The sequence below is a fragment of the Macaca nemestrina genome, chromosome 1 (genome assembly GCF_043159975.1).
Source record: "Macaca nemestrina isolate mMacNem1 chromosome 1, mMacNem.hap1, whole genome shotgun sequence".
Classification (NCBI taxonomy): Eukaryota; Metazoa; Chordata; class Mammalia; order Primates; family Cercopithecidae; genus Macaca; species Macaca nemestrina.
This window is the reverse complement of record NC_092125.1, coordinates 197610659-197624340: the sequence shown is the minus strand read 5'-3', so window position 1 is coordinate 197624340 and position 13682 is coordinate 197610659. Positions and strand designations below refer to the sequence as shown.

The 13682-nt window shown below is 43.5% G+C and overlaps 1 protein-coding gene across 4 annotated transcripts in view; it reads left to right on the top strand.

The window, feature by feature from the left end:
- Positions 1–13682, top strand: part of LOC105495218 (thyroid hormone receptor associated protein 3) — a 106299-nt gene that overhangs the window by 43112 nt on the left and 49505 nt on the right. For all 4 annotated transcript variants that reach the window (XM_071096062.1, XM_071096064.1, XM_071096061.1 and 1 more), the window contains exon 2: positions 13076–13178. The gene's annotated coding sequence lies outside the window, so the exon portion shown is untranslated. The remainder of the gene's footprint in view (positions 1–13075; positions 13179–13682) is intronic.

The window sequence follows — 13682 nt, the reverse complement described above, 5'->3', positions numbered from 1 at the left end:
GAGATGGAGTCAGTGCACTCCAGGCTGGGCGACAGAGCGAGACTCCATCTCAAAAAAACAAATTAACTTTTTTTTTTTTTTTTTTTTTTGAGTTGAAGTCTAGCTCTGTCGCCCAGGCTGGAGTGCACTGACTCCATCTCAGCTCACTGCAACCTGTGCCTCCCGGGTTCAAGCTATTCTCCCACCTCAGCCTCCTCAGTGACTGGGATTACAGGCGTGTGCCACCATACTCCACTAATTTTTTGTATTTTTAGTAGATACGGGGTTTCACCATGTTAGCCAGGCTGGTTTTGAACTCCTGACTTCAAGTGATCCACCTGACTCAGCCTCCCAAAGTGTTGGGATTGTATACAGGTGTGAGTCACCACACCCAGTCTTAAAAATTGACTTTTAATCGTCAAATAAAATGGTATATGTTTATGATAAACAACATGATGTTTTGAAATATGTGTACATTATGGAATGATTAAATCTAGGTAATCGATATGTGTATTACCTCATTTTTTTTTTTTTTTTTGAGACGGAGTCTTGCTCTGTGCCCCAGGCTGGAGTGCAGTGGCGCGATCTCAGCTCACTGCAAGCTCCGCCCCCCCGGGTTCACGCCATTCTCCTGCCTCAGCCTCCCGAGTAGCTGGGACTACAGGCGCCCGCCACCTCGCCCGGCTAATTTTCTTGTATTTTTAGTAGAGACGGGGTTTCACCGTGTTAGCCAGGATGGTCTCGATCTCCTGACCTCGTGATCCGCCCGTCTCGGCCTCCCAAAGTGCTAGGATTACAGGCTTGAGCCACCGCGCCCGGCCAGCCTCATTTTTTTTTTTGTGGTGAGAACACTTAAAATCTCCCTTGGCGATCTTCAGATATACAGTACATTATTATTAACTGCAGTTACCATGTTGCCCAACTTATTCTTCTTAACTGAAATTTTGTATCTTTTGACCACATCTCTCATCTTCACCTTTTTTTTTTTTTTTTTTTTTTGGAAGACGGAGTCTTGCTCTGTCGTCCAGGCTGGAGTGCAGTAGCACGATCTTGGCTCACTGCAACCTCAGTCCCCTGAGTAGCTGGGATTACAGGCACACACCACCATGCACGCCTAATGGCATTTTTAGTAGAGACAGGATTTCACCATGTTGGCCAGGCTGGTCTCGAACTCCAGACCTCAGGTGATCCACCCACCTTGGCCTGCCAAAGTGCTGGGATTACAGGCATGAGCCACAGTGCCCAGCCTCTTTCCTCTTTTAATATTTTAAAAAATTATTCTTTTCTTTCAGGCCTTCATTTTTGTTAATCTCCTCAGTTGTTAACTGGTCTGACCCTGCCATATCTTTATTTGTTGGTGGCTTTGACTGAGTTTTGAAGACTTTTTTTTTTTTTTTTTTTGAGACAGGGTCTTGCTCCATTGCTCAGCCTGGAGAACAGTGGTGCAATCATAGCTCACTGCAGCGTCAAATTTTATTGTAGAGACGGAGGTCTTGCTTTGTTGTCCAGGCTAGTCTCGAACTCCTGGCCTCAAGTGATCCTTCTCCCTTGGCTTCCCTAAGTGTTGGATTGCAGGCCTGAACCATCACAGCTAGCCTCAGCCTCTTTTTTTTTTTTTTCTCTCCAGACAGCAGTTTTGCTTTGTCACCTAGACTGGATGGTGTAATCATGACTCACTGCAGCCTTGACCTCCTTGGCCCAAGTGATTCTCAGCCTCCCTAGTAGCTAGGACTACAGGCCTGCTTTATTTTTTTGTAGAGACGGTCTCATTTTCTGGCCCAGGCTGGTGTCGAACTGGCTTCTAGCATTTTATATTTCTTTGTATCCTCTGTAGTAGTGCTAGTTTCAGTAAATTATTATGTATGCCAGGCCTCACTAGATTTATACTTGTGTTTTCACTGTTGCCATGCTTGCTCAAATGTTTATTATCTTGGGGCTCAAACTTACCTATTTAGCAAACATGGTGAAATCTACCATGTACCAGGCTTTGCGTTAGGTGTTGGAGGAGATACAAGATAAATATAAGGCACAGTCCCTATTCTTTTTTTTTTTGTGGCGGCAGAGTCTTGTTCTGTCGCCCAGGCTAGAGTGCAGTGGCGTGATCCTCAGCTCAGTGCAACCTCTTTCTCCTAGGTTCAAATGATTCTCCTGAGTAGCTGGGGCTACAGGAGTACGCCACCACGCCCAGCTAATTTTTGTATTTTTAGTAGAGATAGGGTTTCACCATGTTAGCCAGGCTGGTCTCAAACTCCTGACCTCAGGCCACCCACCTTGGCCTCCCAAAGTGCTGGGATACAGGCGTGAGCCACCACACCGTGTCCCACAGTCTCTATTCTTAAGGGACCTTCATGTTTAGTGGGAGAGACAGTTAATTACAATACAGGATGATAAGGGCAATAGTAGAACCTGGAATGAGATGCTCACTAACTCCTTCTGGAGAGTTAGGGGAAGGTGTTTTTTTTGTTTTGTTTTGTTTTGTTTTTTAAGTTAAGGGAAGGTTTTACAGGAATTTACATTTAGCTGTTTCTGGAAGGTTTGGAATAAGCCAAGCAGGTGGTGAGTTTTTGTGTGTGTGTGTGTGTGTGTGTGTGTGCGCGCGCGCGTGTGTGCGCGCGCGCGCACGGTGGAGGTTGAGACAGAAGTGGTTGTTTGGTGAGAGGAGGCTATTCAAGGCAGTGAGACGAGTGTGTCTAGTGGTATGGAACAGGAAAGTTCATTAAAAAAATGTTGTTTGATTAAGGGTAGAAGCATAGGAGTCAGTGGTAGAAGATGGAGTGAGTAGAGCAGGATTGCAATGTGCTTGTATTTTATTCAGTAAGCAGGAAGGACCTTTAATTGAAGGAATGACAAGATCATATTTGTGACAAGTTATTCTGGCATCAGATTTGGTCTCTTCTTGTTTATAGATAAAAGCAATCTAGAGAAGTTGGTTATCCTGGTTTAATGCCTTGGGTTAAATGGGTTATTTTTTTATTTTTTTGTTTTTTTGAGACGGAGTCTGGCTCTGTTGCCCAGGCTAGAGTGCAGTGGCCGGATCTCAGCTCACTGCAAGCCCCGCCTCCCGGGTTCACGCCATTCTCCTGCCTCAGCCTCCCAAGTAGCTGGGAGTACAGGCACCCACCACCTTGCCCGGCTAATTTTTTTTGTATTTTAGTAGAAACGGGGTTTCACTGTGTTAGCCAGGATGGTCTCGATCTCCTGACCTCGTGATCCACCCGTCTCGGCCTCCCAAAGTGCTGGGATTACAGGCTTGAGCCACCGCGCCCGGCCTAAATGGGTTATTAATCAAGTTTGGATGAAAATGTTTACAAAATTCAGCAGTTACAGAAGGTAGACTCTGAGTATATCATCTACATTTCCAACTCTAAAATTAGTTATTTTTTATTGACTGAAATTTCCTTCCAAATAGGCCCTTAGTGAATTAGGTATATTGATTTTTTTTGTTTTTTTTTTTGGGACAGAGACTTGCTTTGTTGCCCAGGCTGGAGTGCAGTGGCGTGATCTTGGCTCTCTGCAACCTCCGCCTCCCGGATTCAAGCGATTCTCCTGCCTCAGCCTCCCAAGTAGCTGGGACTATGGGCGCCTGCCACCACACCCAGCTAACTTTTGTATTTTTTTTTTTTTGAGACGGAGTCTCACTCTGTCGCCCAGGCTGGAGTGCAGTGGCCGGATCTCAGCTCACTGCAAGCTCCGCCTCCCGGGTTCATGCCATTCTCCTGTCTCAGCCTCCCGAGTAGCTGGGACTACAGGCGCCCGCCGCCTCGCCCGGCTAGTTTTTTGTATTTTTTAGTAGAGATGGGGTTTCACCGGGTTAGCCAGGATGGTCTCCATCTCCTGGCCTCGTGATCCGCCCGTCTCGGCCTCCCAAAGTGCTGGGATTACAGGCTTGAGCCACCGCGCCCGGCCTAACTTTTGTATTTTTAGTAGAGACCGGGTTTCACCATGTTGGCCAGGATGGTCTGGATCTCCTGACCTTGTGATCCGCCTGCCTTGACCTCCCAGAGTGCTGGGATTACAGGCGGTATATTCTTTTAATCAGAGATTTAGCATCCTTTGTATTCTCTAGTAGAGTACAATTTAGCCACGTAATAGTGAGTTTAGGAATGTTTTCTAAGACTGACTTTATAAGACACATTAAAAAAATATACCTTAGAGGCTGGGCACAGTGGCTCACGCCTGTAATCCCAGCACTTTGGGAGGCTGACGTGGGCGAATCACTAGAGGACAGGAGTTTGAGACCAGCCTGGCCAATATGGCGAAACCCCATCTGTACTAAAAATACAGAAAATTAGCTGGGCGTGGTGGCATGCGCCTGTAATCCCAGCTATTGGCGCAATCTTGGCTCACTGCAACCTCCGCCTCCTGGACTCAAGTGATTCTTGTGCCTCAGCCTCCTGAGTAGCTGAGACTACAGGCACGCACCACCTTGCCCAGTTAACTTTTGTATTTTCAGTAGAGACGGGGTTTCACCATGTTGGTCAGGCTGGTCTTGAACTTCTAAGCTCAAGTAATCTGCCCACCTTGGCCTTCCAAAGTGCTGAGATTACAGGCATGAGCCACTGCACCTGGCCTGAATGTTCTTAATGTCACTGAACTGTACATATAAAAATGGTTAAAATGGTCAGTTGTATGTTAATGGCACTGGAGATATAAAAAGGAATTTGATCTGATACCTGCCCTCAAGGAGTAGTTTACTTATAAAGTGCATGACCACTGGTTGTCAAGGAAATAGAGGCTAAAGTGGTAAGGAAATGCTGTTAGCTCATAAAAGTTTTGTAATGTGATAAAAAGATAAGTTCTGGGAAAGTAGTCATTATGAGTTCTTGACAAATCAGTCTGATCTACTGGGCTGGGATAACTCAGATGGGAAAGTTACTTTGCCCCAACCTCTCTGCACAGCCTGAGAACATGAGTTTAAAAACCACTGGTCTAGATAGAAACGTTCAGGTGCATCAGTTGGCATGTTTGATTCTTCTCTGTGTTGTACGTTGAGAACTTGAGGCACAGAATTATAGGGTTATTTAAGGAGCAGACTCATTCAACCTGGAATTAGGCATAGGCTTGGGTTTGTTGTTGACAGAGCATACTGCTCTTTTTACAGGTTTTGAAGATCGAATTAGTGTCTTACATTCTGAGTTTGCCATAAAGCTAAATTCTGAATTCTCATGACAATGTAGTTGTTTAATGACCACGTGACTACCCAAACCAGCTCGTTGAAGCCATGTATTTTCACAGTCATTTTGATACTGGCCCAATTAACAATATTTATTGAGTACTCCTTTGTGCCAAGCACTTTTTTGAGAACATTTTACATATATTAATTTATTCACTGTTCAACAACACTGTGAAGTGGGAACAGTTTTATAGATAAGGGACCACAGATAGTGAGATTTAATTTAAATAACTTATCCAGGGTCTCACAACTAGTAGTTGGTGGAGTTGGGAATCAAACATAGGCTTCAGAGCCAGATGTGCTCTTATTATTTATTGATCAGCTGCTTTGGAAATTGCTTTGGGATGACTAATTACTGACTTTTACTTGCTTTACTCTGAGTTGCTGGGCATAAATATTAAAAAATATCAGTTCCTGCCATTTGGGAGCCTTACAGTTTTGAGAATTGCTATTCATTAGGGTTTATTATTATTATTATTTTTGAGATGGAGTTTTGCTCTTGTTGCCCAGGCTGGAGTGCAGTGGCACGATCTTGGCTCACGCAACCTCCGCTTCCCGGATTGAAGCAATTCTCCTGACTCAGCCTCCCAAGTAACTAGAATTATAGGCATGTGCCACCATGCCATGCTAATTGTGTGCTTTGGTAGAGACAGGGTTTCAGCATGTTGGTCAGGCTGACCTGGAACTTCTGACCTCAAATGATCCACTTGCCTTGGCCTCCCAAAGTATAGGCATGAGCCACCATGCCTGGCCAGGGTTTATTCTTATTGGCCATCTGTACTAAATGCATTTGTTAGACAAATGATGAAGAAAATGGGTTGACAGTCTTTCTCTCCAAAGGGTCAGGTACTTTAGGCTTTGCTGGCCAAGAGGCAAAGTTGAGACTACTATGTGGGTACTTACATGACAAGAGAGAAAACAAATTTGCACAAAGTCTTTATTTCAAAATACAATAATCAGGCTGGGCACAGTGCCTCACACCTGCAATCCCAGCACTTTGGGAGGCTAAGGCAGGCAGATCACCTGAGGTCAGTTCAAGACCAGCTTGGCCAACATGACGAAACCCCGTCTCTACTAAAAATACAAAAAAATCAGCCAGGCGTGGTGGCGCACGCCTGTAATCCCAACTACTCGGGAGGCTGAGGCACACGAATCTCTTGAACCTGGAGGACAGATGTTGCACTGAGCCAAGACCACGCCACTGCACGCCAGCCTGGGTAACAGAGTGAGACTATATCTATAGATACGCATATATGTATCTGTAAATGTAAATAATGAGTATAATTTTTGTAATAACAGGTCTATAAGAATGGAATTCTGCTTTTGAGGAATACAATTTCACTTAATTGGGGCTCCAAGTTAGCATTGCCTTTCAAAATTGAGGGCAAACATTTTTGTTAATGCTGATTTGTCATGAAATTTTATATGTGTCATCTTTGAAAATGTCTTCACGCAGATGGGTACTGCCAAATACTTATATTAATCTGTGAACATGTGATTTTAATTGAGCAGATTTATCTTTTGAAAGGCGCAGAAATATGTTAGATTCTTGATATTTGTCTTTTAGCATACCACAACATTGCAGATAAATCACTTCCAATTGAAGATTAGATGGAAGCTCCTTAGCTGCACAGTTAGACAGATTTTGAAATATGGAGATTTACTTTACACATACATTGAGACTGGAAATATGCTGGAACTGTAGTTTGAGCTCAGAAAATCTGCTTCAAATTTGTGTGGGGATGGAGATACCACTTCTTGTTCAACTTTTGACAGTATGAGAAGTGAATAAAGTAATTTGACATTTCTTAAAATCGAAACATTTCTTGTCATTAGTATTATTTTATCACAGTATGTATTTCCCATAGAAGTGCTATTTTGACTTCTAATTGTATTTTATTTCTTTGAGACAGAGTCTCCCTCTGTCACCTAGTCTGGAGTACAGTGGTGAGATCATAGCTCACTGCAACTTCAAATTCCTAGGCTCAAGCAAGCCTGTCCCAGCCTCCTGAATAGCTGGGACCACAGGTGTACGTCATTGAGTGAAGCTAAATTTTTTTTTTTTTTTTTTTTTTTTTTTGTGGAGTTGGATCTTGCTGTGTTCACTAGGCAGGTCTCCAACTTCTGACCTCAAGCTGTCCTCCCACCTTGGCCTCCCAAAGTGTTGGGATTACAGATGTGGGCTACTGTGCCAGGTCCGTGTAATTTTAAATTGAATTCATTAAGTCTGCAACAAAAGCTAACTTCCAAAGCTGTTTGGTATCCACAACAATAATAGTGGTTAAGGATGGTTCTTGTTGAAAAATTTCATACTCAGCCCTGAGCTTTTCGAGAAAGATAAAATTTTACTGCTTCTGATTTATCAAACTGCCGTGTGGTAGGGCAAGTCAGGACATTCACCTTCTTTTTCTCAGCACTACACTCCAGCCTAGGTGATGGAGACCATGTCTCAAGAAAAAAAAAATCTGCAGAGAAACTGCTGATAAATAACCTTACATTTTTACAACGTTTGTCAATTTTTCCAACTAAGTCCTTTTCTTCTCTACACATATTTTTTACCGTCATTTGCTTTCCTGTAAGTTGAGAATATTGTGATGAGTGCTTAGTTTTTTAATATCAATGTATGTTGTATTTTTGGCATATCTGTGGTGTCATTTCATAATAAACACAATGATTTGCCATCAAATTCAATAACAAAATGATCCACACTTCACACTGTGCTTTAAAAGGGTAAAATCAACGTCTGCTTTTCTTGTTTTGATATGGATATGCACTGGTAATTAAAAATAATAAAATGTGATACTGCCTATGCTGTTGAGTTATAACTGTGTCACTGCAATTTGTAGCAGCAAAGCAGTGAGACCACTGAAGGCAGTCCCTGTTGCAGCTACTCAGATCTCCTGTCTTAGTGTGCAGGTAGCCATATGTAAATGAATGTGACTGTTCCTGTAAAATTGTTTATGGGTGTGTAAATTGGAATTTCTCTAGCCCAGCAGCTGATATGGGGGAAAAAAAGAAGTTGGAATATTGCATAATTTTTACTTGTAATGAAGTATTCCTTTTTTTTTTTTTTTTTTTTTTGAGATGGAGTCTTGCTCTGTCACCCAGGCTGGAGTGCAGTGGCGTGATCTTGGCTCACTGCAAGCTCCACCTCCCGGGTTCACACCATTCTCCTGCCTCAGCCTCCCGAGTAGCTGGGACTACAGGCGCCCGCCACCACGCCCGGCTAATTTTTTGTATTTTTAGTAGAGGCAGGGTTTCACCGTGTTAGCCAGGATGGTCTCCATCTCCTGACCTTGTGATCTGCCCTCCTTGGCCTCCCAAAGTGCTGGGATTACAGGCATGAGCCAGCGCGCTCAGCCTCAAGTATTCTTTTGATTAAAAAAAAATTTTAAAACAGAAACCATTCTTAGCTCATGGATGGTACAAAACCAGACATTGGGCTAGATTTGGTCTGTGTGCCATAATTGCTATCCCCTATTACAGAAGGCTCTGAATACATGACTCATTTGGAAGTGATCTGTTTTCTTTCCAAACCCATCTGTAGTAATTTTATCAGTCTTGGATCAATCTTGATTTCCACTGATACCATGAAAACTACCTGGAGCAGACATTGCAGTTTTCTGTGGTAAAACCTAAGGGCTTATTTGCTCAGTTGTCATTATCTTATTCTTAGTATTTTTTTTTCCAGCAGGGAATGGCTGAGATTACATTTTGTTATTCATTGGATTCTTTGGGTTAACTTAAATAGAAGACACTGTCTTCTTTTTTTCACTTTTTAATTACTATCATCATGCTTTTGAAACAAGAACACATTAGTCCTCAAGTATTACATAAACTTGTTACGCCTGGTGGTTTAAAGGACTAGCTTTGACCTCAGGTTCACAAGAGTGGCAAGGTGTTTCCTTATGTTCTGTAGTTCTCAATAAAAGATTGCCAGGGGCCAGGTGCTGTGGCTCACACTGTAATCCCAGCACTTTGGGAGTCTGAGGCTGGTGGATCATTTGAGGTCAGGTGTTCGAAACCAGCCTGCGCAACATAGTGAGAACTTGTCTCTATTTAATTAAAAAAAAGATTGCCAGGCCGGGTGCAGTGGCTCATGCCTGTAATCCCAGCACTTTGGGAGGCTGAGGCGGGCAGATCATTTGAGGTCAGGAGCTTGAGACCAGCCTGGCTAACGTGGTGAAACGCTGTCTCTACTAAAAATACAAAAAACAAAAAAAAAGCTGGGTGTGGTTGTGCACGCCTGTAATCCCAGCTACTAGGGAGGCTGAGGAAGGAGAATTACTTGATCCCGGGATATGAAGGTTGCAGTGAACTGAGATCGCACCATTGCACTCCAGCCTGGGCAAGGGAGTGAGACTCCGTCTCTCAAAAAAAAAAAATTACCAGGGGTACATGAGGTGAGATAAGGAAAAAAAAAAAATCAATCTTGTTTGCCATAGGAGATAAAAATGGTATGGTCCTAGAATGTTAGTGTTTACCTTTTGTTTGGATTTGGAAACCATATCGTTATTTAAGGTCTAATAATGTGTGGAACATGGGAGCATTCTGAGTGATGTTGTGGTCTAAGGCACTGTTGTCGTTTATCTGGGTTATTATTATTATTTTATTCTTTTTTGAGACAAAGTCTTGCTCTGTCACCTAGCCTGGAGTGCAGTAGTGTGAACGTGGCTCACTGCAGCCTCTATCTCCTGGGCTCAAGCAATTCTCCTGCCTCAGCCTCCCATAATTTTGGGATTATAGGTGTGAGCTGCCACATCTGCCTGCCTGGATTATTTTGGGCATTGTCTACTAATTTCTTCTATTCGTGGCCCATTAAAATCTGTTCTCCACTCAGCAACCAGCATGTATCATTGCAGTTTGTGGTATTTTGAAACATAATTATGCTTCTGTTTTATGCTCTAAACACTCCAGTGGCTGCCCTCATTACTCAGAGGAAAACCAAAGTCCTTACGATGATTGCAAGGCCCTGTCCATTCAGCCATGTTTCTGACCTGATCTACCAACAGATCGTTGGTAACTTTTTGCATTGCAGACATTCTTTTTTTCCTTTTTTTTTTTTTCTTTGAGTTGGAGTTTCGCTATTGTTGCCCAGGCTGGAGTGCAGTGGTATGATCTTGGCTCACTGCAACCTCTGTCTCCCAGGTTCAAGTGATTCTCCTGCCTTAGCCTCCTGAGTAGCTGGGATTGCAGGCACCAGCCACCATGCCTGGCTAATTTTGTATTATAGTAAAGACGGGGTTTCTCCACATTGGTCAGGCTTATCTTGAACTCCCGACCTCAGGTGATGCGCCCGGCGACCTTTGCAGACATTCTTATTTTTGTCTCTTCATCAGACAGCCAAGTATGTTTCCTCCCTAGGGTCTTTGCATTTGCTGTTTCCTCAGATAAAGCCCAGTATACTCTCTCTTCCAGTCTCTGCTGAGCTGTCTCATTAGATATAAAATTTTATATCAATACTTGATATAAAATTGTGTAACTCTTACTCCTCCATGTGCCCCCATCTGCTTTCTAGAATGTCAGTTCCAGGCATGAAGGGACTTTTAAATCATTCAACCTCCAGTGTCTAGAATAGTGCCTGGCATGTAGTCAGTACTTAATAAATTATTTGTTGAATAAGTGGACAATTAGTAATGTGTAGAAGGGAAGAGGGTCTATTGTGGAGTCTTCTTGCTAATACACTGCTGTTTGGCCAAAGGAGGTTCAGGAGATAGAAGCTGACAAGTATGCCTGTGGCTGGCCAGATGACATTCAGGACAGGCTCAGTGGGAGGAGGGCAACTGTGGTGTCAGGGGTGACTCAGGGTTTCAGGTGTCTCTTTGCTGTCACAGAGTAACTAAAGGCCAGAGCCTCAGATTTGCTTCTCCACTCATTGCAACAATGGGGAATTGAAGACTTGTTGAAATGATTAAAATTCTTGCTGATATCCAAGAAGAGGTTAATTAATAGAAAGGAAATATGATGGGGTAATAAAGTGGGATATTTGTGTGTGTACTTTTGCCATCTGGTTAGAATTAGAGGGAAAGATGGATGTATTGGAAACGATTGTGTTTTTTTGTTGTTTTGAGACAGAGTCTTGTTCTGTCACCCAGGCTGGAATGCAATGGCATGATCTCGGCTCACTGCAACCTCTGCTTGCCGAGTTCAAGGGATTCTCCTGCCTCAGCCTCCCAAGTTGCTGGGATTACAGTCGTGTGGCAGCATGCCCGGCTAATTTTTGTATTTTTAGTAGAGGCATGGTTTCACTATGTTGTCCAGGCTGGTCTCGAACTCCTGACCTCGTGATCCACCTGCCCTGGCCTCCCAAAGTACCGGGATTACAGGCGTGAGCCACCGCGCCCGGCCTGGAATAGGTTGTTTTTTTTTTTTTTTTGAGACGGAGTCTCGCTTTGTCGCCCAGGCTGGAGTGCAGTGGCCGGATCTCTGCTCACTGCAAGCTCCGCCTCCCGGGTTTACGCCATTCTCCTGCCTCAGCCTCCCGAGTAGCTGGGACTACAGGCGCCCACCACCTCGCCCGGCTAGTTTTTTGTATTTTTAGTAGAGACGGGGTTTCACCATATTAGCCAGGATGGTCTCGATCTCCTGACCTCGTGATCCGCCCGTCTCGGCCTCCCAAAGTGCTGGGATTACAGGCTTGAGCCACCGCGCCCGGCCGAGGTTGTTTTTTAAATTCAGCATGTTACAGCGTAAGAGCAGTTTGCAGTCCTGTGGCAGACATGGGTTTTCCCTCACTAGCTAGGCAGAGCTGACTGATGTGAGCCCCTTGTGCCTCTGGAGTGAGGAATCGGGGGAAAGAAGTTTTGACTGATGTAACTTAGGCTGAATTAGAAGAATAAATGGCAAGAAGACATGCAAAAGTATTTTGAATGAGTTTTTGAAAGTGCTGTATTTGTACTTGTATCAACTAAGTAAATACATTTTGACATTGTTATTTGGTAAAGGATCTGAATACTAAGCCTCATCTAGCTAAGACAGTCGTATCCTGTTAGTACTATTTTTTTTTTTTTTTTTTTTTTTGAGGCGGAGTCTCACTCTGTCCCCCAGGCTGGAGTGCAGTGATGCAGTCTCCAGCCCACTGCAAGCCTCCACCTCCTGGGTTCACGCCACTTTCCCACCTCAGCCTCCTGAGTAGCTGGGACTACAGGCGCCTGCCACTGTGCCCGGCTAATTTTGTTTTTGTGTTTTTAGTAGAGACGAGGTTTCACTGTGTTAGCCAGGATGGTCCCGATCTCCTGACCTCATGATCAGCCTGCCTTGGCCTCCCAAAGTGCTGGGATTACAGGCGTGAGCCACTGCCCCGGCCTTTTGTTATAGTAATATGAACAACAACAAAGCTTTGATAAGCCAGGAGTGAGGACATCTGATTACTTACATGAGCTTCCTGGTCTTGGAACTCGATTTTCCTATTTGTTTTGGAAAACGCTGTACAGAGCTTTGATGTATGACTATGTTCATAGATCTGGGAATGAACAACTGGAGCAGAAGGGAATTTTTGTGCTTTTATGGGTGGGTATGGGGAGTGATTTTACCTTGAAATGCGTTTGTTAAATTCATTTTGGTATACCTCTGTTCATTTCTGTCTTATTTTAAACATCTGATTCTTGTCAGGTTCACCAGGTTGAGTTTTATGGAGCTTGTGAATTAGTCTTGCGTAATGAAAACTTTAGCACCTGAAATATTGCCAGTGAAAGTATCAGGTTACAGGAAGGAAGGTTTTTGCTTTCCATACTATAGGAGGTTAGATGGATGAAAACATGTCAGACAGAGGCAGACTATCTCGTACTTTGAGAGAAAAGCTTGGGTCCTTTTGGAGTAAAGATGAGGGCTAAAGTAGGGTTTGTGTTTATAGATTTCAAGCATCAGTAACAGAATCTGCATTTGGGTGGCCATTTTATCACTACTTATTTTCTCTCATTTCAGAAGTGTATCCTGACTTGTAAATTGAAGAAGCCGGTAGCGCTGCGGGTGTTCTTTTGGAGTAGTGTCTGGAATCCAGTGCAAGTCAAATCATTGTTCAAATAAGGTAAAAGCATGGTGGTAAAAGAAACTAATAACTTCACTAATTTGTAAAACCCATAATATGTTAAAAATTGATTATTTCGAGACCAGCCTGTGCAACATGGTGAAGTCCTATCTCTACAAAAAATAAAAAAATTAACCAGGCATGGTGGCGCACACCTGTGGTCCCAGCTGCTTGGGAGGCTGAGGCAGGAGGATAGCTTGAGCTCAGTAGTTGGAGACTGCAGTGAACCATGTTCATGCCCCTGCATTCCAGCCTGGGTGACAGTAAGACCCTGTCTCAAAAAAAAAAAAAGAAAAAAGAATTGATTATCCAGACGATTCCTTAATGGAAGTTCTGGATTCTTGTGAAACAGTATTTGTTTGAAAAAGGTTGTCTATAAACTTGACATCTATAATCATTGTTAATATTTTGGGAAGCAGTCCCTTTTCATGCTTATGTTACGTGTTTAATTAAAATCGGGGGCCAGGCGTGGTGGCTCACACCTGTAATCCCAGCACTTTGGGA